Genomic DNA, 7,806 nt, shown 5'->3' with positions numbered 1-7,806 from the left:
AGAGAATCAAGCCTGTCAATCAGAGCTCACGCTTCTGGTTTATATTATTAATTCCAACTCTGGTGGCATGGTCTTGGGATAACAACCATCCTAAGCTACATTGGTCCAAGAAACACAAACCAAGAGTGGAATATATTTCTTGCCGGGATGACGTACCAGTGTCCAGAGGTTGTTGGACTGAGACTTTTTTCTTTTTCTTTTTTTGAAAGGTGAATGTTTTATTAGATTACTCCTGCTGCCAAAAGACACAGCTACTGTCTGGCTTCTGTTGCTGACTCCTTTCTTTCCTTTTAAAAGATATAGATGCAGTGTTTTTTCTTCTTCTTCAGAACCAATTAGCACAAATTCAGACTGATTTCTCTTTTTTATTTGCTCTTGCAAATTTCAGTCCTCTCTCTCTCTCTCTTAAAAAAAGATCCCCTTTCAGTTATGAAACAGAGCACAGTCGCCCAAACTGAAATCTAGCGTGGAGCTTGCAAGATGGCATTTTATTACAATGCAAAACAGCAGGAAGGATTCTGCGGAGAAAGAAGAGAAGTGTGTTAATTGAGAGAAAAACCATGCCAAGACCTCCAGAAACCAGTGGCCCTAATAAAATGAGACAATGCTATGTTGTTGCATAACTTGGACTTCAAACTCAATTTCAGCTACTGAGGAAAACAAGCAGTGCAGGTCTTGCCTCTTTGCCTTTTCTTTCACATGGCCATGTAAAGAGACAAGGTCTCTCAGTTTGCAACACGCCAAGTTACGATTGCATCCATGCGGCTGCTTTGGTTGCCTTCCTTAAGAAGATCACAGTCAAAAAGTGGAACATGTTTAAAGTACCAAATATACACACTTTGTGTCACTTGCAGTGCTATTTTTCTAGAAAAAGAGATGCCGGAACTCACCACGAACGCCTCCCTTGTTCTCTTATAATGGCAATGGGACTCACCTGAGAGGTGCCAGAACTGAGTTCTGGTTGAAAAAAGCCCTGAAGTGTTATTTTTCTCGAAAAAGAGATGCCAGAACTCACCCTTGTTCTCTTATCATGGCAACAGCACCCACCTGAGAGGTGCTGGAACTGAGTTCTGGTGAGTTCTGGCTGTGGGGAAAAGCCCTGATTATTTTCAATAAAGAAACTCCTCAATATATCACTACACTTGGTTTATATCTTACCTGCTATATCCATGCAGGCTGACCCATTTGGTTGCTTGAGGTGAAGAAACAAATGACACCCGTTCCCTAGTCAACTGTATCCAAGTTATTTTGGCACTTGAGACAGAAAATCCCAGAAACACCTCTTTCCTTCTCCCTGGCAGTAAAATTCCAATGATAATACATTAAATAACTAAGCATTTGCTTTCTTTTCAGGACACTCAGCCTGAGGCTGCCATTTCACTGCTTAATGGTAGGACCAGCCCTGGATCCATATGCAACTGAATTAAGCATTGGCTATAATCAGTGCCAGATTTATGTGTAAGCTAAACAAGCTTTAGCTTAGGGCCCCACTCTCTCGGGGCCCCCCAAAAAATGTAAAGAAAAAACAACCCGGATGTACATTTCCAAAATATAAGATAAAAAACAAATAAAACCTACCTACAGCAACAAGAATGGGGTCACGAAGAGTCGGACACGACTGAGCGACTAAACAACAACAACAGCAACAACAGTGTTTTGTGTTGTGAAGGCTCCTATGATGTAAGTAATGGGCCCCACCTGCTAGCCTGCTCCCTAAAATATCACTGGTTTGCTCATTTCTATATCAATTACTTTGATAAAATATATATTTTGTTATGTGCTTTAGATACCTATTCGGTCCATAAATTACCATATAGCATATATTCAACACAAAAAACAGTGACTATTTGTTGTTGACAAAGGACAGCTAGACATACAGTGGTACCTCTGGATATAAACAGGATCCGTTCTGGAGCCCCGTTCGTATCTAGAAGTAAACGTAACTAGCGACGGCACGTCTGCGCATGCGCGCGTTGCTTTTCGCCGCTTCTGCGCATGCGCGTGACGTCATTTTGAGTGTCTGCGTATGCGCAAGTGGCGAAACCCGGAAGTAATGCACTCCGTTACTTTCGGGTTGCTGCGGAGCGCAACTCGAACACGCTCAACCCGAAGCACATTCAACCCGAGGTATGACTGTATAAAGGGCCCCATTACCTTCAGTAGCTTAGGACCTCATCAAACCTAAAGCCGGACCTGGCTATAATTCTCACACACAGAAATGTGGAGGTCTCAGGCTACCATCCTAGCCTCCTACCTTGTGCTTTGGAATCTCCAAGTTGATTGTTCATTTTGTTTTACCACGAGGCAAGGAAAGGGACCCTTCACTTTCTCAACCCCGCTGGGATCAAAATTTGCTTCGCCTAAGGTCAAATACCTAGAATTCCCCCCTTCTTGCTACTGTCCCTGCATCACAAAAAAGACTATTCCAGGTAACTGAGGGGCTCTCCAGGTTTTGGGGTGAGGCTGCACCAGGAACAGGGGAAAAAAGAAAACCTTCCACCCTTCCTGTCCTGTTAGCAGAAGTATTCCTGGGATAAAAGAATGCTCTGTGAGTGAAATGGCAGCTTTGGGGTTCAACCCATAGGCTTTGTATGTCAACAAGGCTTTAGAAGCTCAATCTTCTGCTTAGTCTTATGCTCTTATTGCAGGGCAGGGACTTGTTTTTATTTAATATATGTGAGCCTTTTCTGGATAAAGAGAGGGGTGAAAATAAAAGTCGTGTGTACCCCAATTTATGAAGTGAACTGAGTTGATTCAGGCAAGGTTCTCACATTAAGAAAGAAGGCTGATTGGGGACTTGATATTGTCACAATCATCCAGAGAAGTCATTTTCTTTGACTGCTTTGCACAATATTTACTAATTTAAAAGAGATATGTAGAATTTGAGTACACTTTCTGCTGCAATCCCATGCACACTAACTTGTGTAACAGTGCAGTCCTAAACAAGTTTATTCAGAAACCTCACTGGCTCTGTTGACATTTAGTTGGGTGTGTCATTGAGGTCAATGAGACTTATTTATGAGTAAACCAGGATAGGAGTGCAATGTTAATTGCCATATCTTCAACAGTTTTCAATTTTATCACAGCCTGCCGGTCACTGAGGCAATATGTCTGTGTGTTTGTGTTACATGTGGAATTTTTCAATACTAAAAACAACTGGCCTCTGGGACATTAATTGGAAGTTCCATTTGGCTTACAGTCTTCATGAGAAAATGTGTTTATTTTGTCTTCTTGATTTACTTTTCCTCCTGTCTGGGTATTGTGCCTCCAGGAAGAAAATCTTACATTGCTGAAGTATAGTCTTCTTGCGAACCTTGCCAAAAATAAAGTGGTTGAATAGGAAAGCACATCGAGCTTACCTCCTTTACAAATTAAAGAAAGGGGGGGGGACAGAAATGGGGTAAAATTCAGACCAATAATTCTCCTTTTCATTGTGCACAGATTTAAGTAGTGGAGGCACCGATAAAGACCTTCACCCAAGACTAAGGCTTGGAAATTATGTCATGATTAGAGATGCTTAAATAATTGGATCTTTGTGAACTTCAGTGCAAACAGAACCGATTTGCACCTCTCAGATTAATGTGGAGATTGGAGCTTAGTTATCTTTCACACCTATTGCCTCAAAGGAAAATAGTTAAATGTATTTGAAAAATCTATATTTGGAGAGACAATGCATTCCACAATGTGTATCTGGTGGAAATGTGTTAAGAAAACCCAGTGAATGTTTAAATACATTTAAATATGTACATAATGTGTGATTTTGGACAGGAGGGGGGGAGAGATGGAAGGAAGGAAGGAAGGAAGGAAGGATCTTGCCATAGGACAGCCATGTGCCCAACTTTAGAGAGGACAGTCCTCCATTTGAAGAAATTCTCTATTTGAATGGCTATCTCGTCCAAACTTAGTGTAATGATCAAGAAGAGAGAGTAGTGGCCTTGAAGTTAGTATTTTCAACAACTGCTCACACACTTCTCATTATGGTGCGATTTGTTGTATTTATATTTAAATTATATTGCAAAATTATTTGAAAAATCTATACATATGAATGAGCGTACACAAAATTTAGACAAACGTGTCTGCTTTTGAGTGATGCACTTTCTCATTTTTTCAGTGATATATTAGTGCCCACTGTATGTGACTGTCCCATGTCATGGCATTCCTTGTGTTTACGGATGTTGGAGAATTTCAAGAAAAACAGAAATGGGATTGGGAATTTGCCAGTGCTCATTTATTCACAGCATGTTCACAATGCACATGATTAATATTTGCTGCCATTGTTGTTTTCAGTCTGCAAATGACGCCTAATTGATGACATTCTTCCCCCTCCCTCCCAATTTGCACTTTTTCTTGCTTTGCAGTGAAATGAATGTTGCGGAATACAGCAACGATGACATAATTAATTACAGAATTAATCACAGAATTGATTACATAACATTTCGTCATAGTGGACAGTGAGATGAATCACATAGTTTTTGTTGACGGCTGAAATGCGGCAGAATGGAAACAGCACTGCAAGCAACCAATATAGGGCAGAGCGGACATCAATGCTTTCTTACATCCCAAACTGTGGTTTACCTCTGAATTAAAGATGAGCTGAAAAGAGTTATTTTAGCTTGCAAGTGGGAGCTGTTTCTAAAAAATGCCCTTTTACTCCACCTTTTCACTGCCTGTTTTGTGATCCAGTCAGCAATGTCAGTGGTGTCTGCCACTTTCTTGTACCACAGAATCCCACAACATCATCATGAAGGACTGGCAATGTGAACAATGCTTCCTGTCCTCACTATTAAGCCATAGTTTTGGGGTTTATTTTTTTTTTTAAAAAAAGATTTCTGACCACAGTGAGAAGTGCAGTTGTTGCACTCTTATTCATGCCTATCCCCTCACAACATTTGTGAGGAAGCTGAAGTTGTGGGTGCAATTTTGACTCATACCTAATTTAACTATGACTACTATCTCCTACTTCGGAGCAATCTAACCCACAGTAAACACACCTATATTTTGAACTCCACATAACAGACCAAAGAAAACATGGTTTTTAAAAATGTACATGCCATTTTGATGCTCTTCCCTCTGTTAAGGCCTTCCTCAGCAAAGGAACCTGAAGAATAGCACGTCCAAGCAGCATCTTGCAGAGTCTTAGGCTGCGTGCCATCTGCTGAATCACGAATATCGTGAGTTGTTACACTTGGTACATTTATTTATTTATTTATTTCTCCATTCGTTTGCGGAGGTTCTCCCTCTCTAAGTACAAACAAACACATTCAACCACAACCTGAGGTGAACTGGCTGTACCTCGCCAGAAGACACCACCTATTTGGGACATTGGGTTAATCTGAACAAACAAACAAAACAGTAAATTGATTTCACGACCTCCCTTCACATTTTTAGTACAAAATATGACAGGAGATGGATGGCTTGAGAATTCCCTTAAGATCCATTATGGTCCTGTCCTCCCTGCCCCCTCGCCACCAATTCCTTGAGATACCTATTGAAAAGAGGATCACACAAGAGCAGCTGGCTTTTCACAAATGGTCAGAATTCTCCTGATGCACGTACGGATATGTCACCCATAATTTAAAAGTTCCCGTTGTCTGTTGTGGGTATTTTCTAATACTTTCTTTATGTTGCTTTCTCAGCAGAGCTCAAATTTCCTCACAGCAAGCCAACCAAAGCCATTTCAACAAAGGTCCATGGTCGTGTGCTATAGAATCCATGCATTAGTTGGACTTGGGAAGCCTCAAAATTATTGGGGGGCTGATTGAACTGAAGCGGATAAGGTGGATGCCAGAGGCATTACAACATTCAACAGTAGTCTCTTGGTGCATCAAAACCCTCTGCACATATGTCTGGGGACATTCCACATGTACCTCTGTGTGCCATTTCAGAATCCAGTTAGACTGCAGATTCCACCTAAAACTTCACAATGTACGTGGAATGTCTAGTGCACTGGAACTCAGCTTGTTATGAATTCTACTTTTCCTAATGCTGCAGTTCCACCTGTCCCTACCAAAAAGTCAAGTAGAAATAAGCATGAACTCAGAGTAGAAAGGAGCTTTGTCATTGTATGTCATCTGAACAAAATTAATCATATTTGCAGAGGAAACACTAAGCTGTTAACTGTGGGGTGGATGTAATAATAAAAGTATCAATTTTCAGTTTTTTGACAGTAATTCAGCTGCTGTCGCATAATCTGTAATGTAATGCTAGGTCAGGCTTTGCACAACTGAGTTTTGCTTCAGGATTCCTCTTGCATTGAATGAGTAGAAGGGCTCCTGAACTGATTATTAGGGTTCATCCTTCCCTCCCTAAATGTCTAGAACGGTAAAACTGGTAAAATCCATTCTGTTTCTGGGTTGCTATGTCTTTTGTCTGCTTCCCTCTGTAATTCAGGTTCCAAGCAACTTTCTATAAAATGAAACTCTCTAAAGGGGAATCTGAATATCTTAACATTTCCTCCTTTTAACAGAAACAGATGAAATTTGTAGGCACATGAGGTCATCCAGAGTGAATTAAGGGACAAATTGCAGACAAATAAAACAATGAGCTTTTGTTGAAGAAGAATGGATTCACTTTCCTCCATAATAAAGGTAAAGGTAAAGTATGGGCCAGTCTTGACAGACTCTAGGGTTGTGCGCCCATCTCACTCAAAGAGGCCGGGGGCCAGTGCTGTCCGGAGACACTTCCGGGTCACGTGGCCAGAGTGACATCGCTGCTCTGGCGAGCCAGAGCCGCACACAGAACGCCGTTTACCTTCCCGCTAGTAAGCGGTCCCTATTTATCTACTTGCCCCCGGGGGTGCTTTCGAACTGCTAGGTTGGCAGGCGCTGGGACCGAACGACGGGAGCACACCCTGCTGCGGGGATTCGAACCGCCGACCTTTTGATCGGCAAGCCCTAGGCGCTGAGGCTTTTACCCACATCGCCACCCGCGTCCCTTCCTCCATAATACATAGGTTATATTCAACTAACTTTTACTCAGAGTAGATCCACTGAAATTAATGGCCATCACTAATATTGTGATGAGCCAGTGTGGTGGTGTGGTTAAAGCAAGGGTCGGCTAGCTTACCGAACGATGGGCTGGTCCACGCTCTGTCCGTCAGAGGATGGACTGGAGCATGTGCACATGCATGCTCTTCTGGGTGGGGGAGTGCCCTTGCGCATGTGCACACGCTATTTCCGGCGCTCCTCTGACCCAGATGTGCGCCAGAAATAGTGTGTGTGCATTGCATGGGCGCTTTTCCATCCCGCACACGTGCGCACACACTATTTCCAGCACACATCCGGGTCGGAGGAGCACCCGTGCACATGCACACAGGCGCCATCAACCCAGAAGTTGGTCCCCGCACTGCGCCGCACCATGCCGGTAACAGCAGGCAGCAGGGGGCGGCAGGGGTCACCATGGGCTGGATAGATGAGCCCCGTGGGCCGCTAGTGGCCTATGGGCCTTAGGTTGCCAACCCCTGGGTTAGAGTGTTGGTCACTGGGTGACCTTGGACCAGTCGCTGCCTCTCAGCCTAAATTACTTCACAGGATTGTTGTTGGAATTAAAAGATGAGGAGAACCATGTATGCCACTTTGAGCTCCTTGGAGAAAAGGGTAGGATAGAAATGCAATCAATGAAAAAGGTCAATTAATTTCAATGGGTCTGCTCTGAGTAAGAGTTAGTTGAATACAGCACCATATTAAGTTTATGCCAACATCATTAGGCCAACCAGAACTCCAAAATCCATGCTAGCTTCACTTTTTTGAGGGGGTATATCGCTTGCTGTTTTTTACCTTAAAATAATGGTGTGGTGGCTAAATAGAT

General features: G+C 42.6%; 1 long non-coding RNA gene across 1 annotated transcript; it reads right to left on the bottom strand.

Moving 5' to 3' along the window:
- Window positions 1–351: 351 nt before the first annotated feature.
- On the bottom strand, window positions 352–5,892 carry LOC310671717. The gene is made up of 4 exons (XR_014508104.1): window positions 5,486–5,892; window positions 5,048–5,155; window positions 1,159–1,290; window positions 352–518 (listed from the first exon to the last, which is right to left on the bottom strand). It is a non-coding gene; the product is annotated as an uncharacterized lncRNA (long non-coding RNA).
- Window positions 5,893–7,806: the final 1,914 nt, after the last annotated feature.

The sequence above is a fragment of the Podarcis tiliguerta genome (assembly GCF_965153285.1).
Source record: "Podarcis tiliguerta genome assembly, chromosome: 2".
NCBI lineage: Eukaryota > Metazoa > Chordata > Lepidosauria > Squamata > Lacertidae > Podarcis > Podarcis tiliguerta.
Note: the sequence above shows the minus strand (reverse complement) of the source record. Positions and strands in the feature narration are given on the sequence as shown.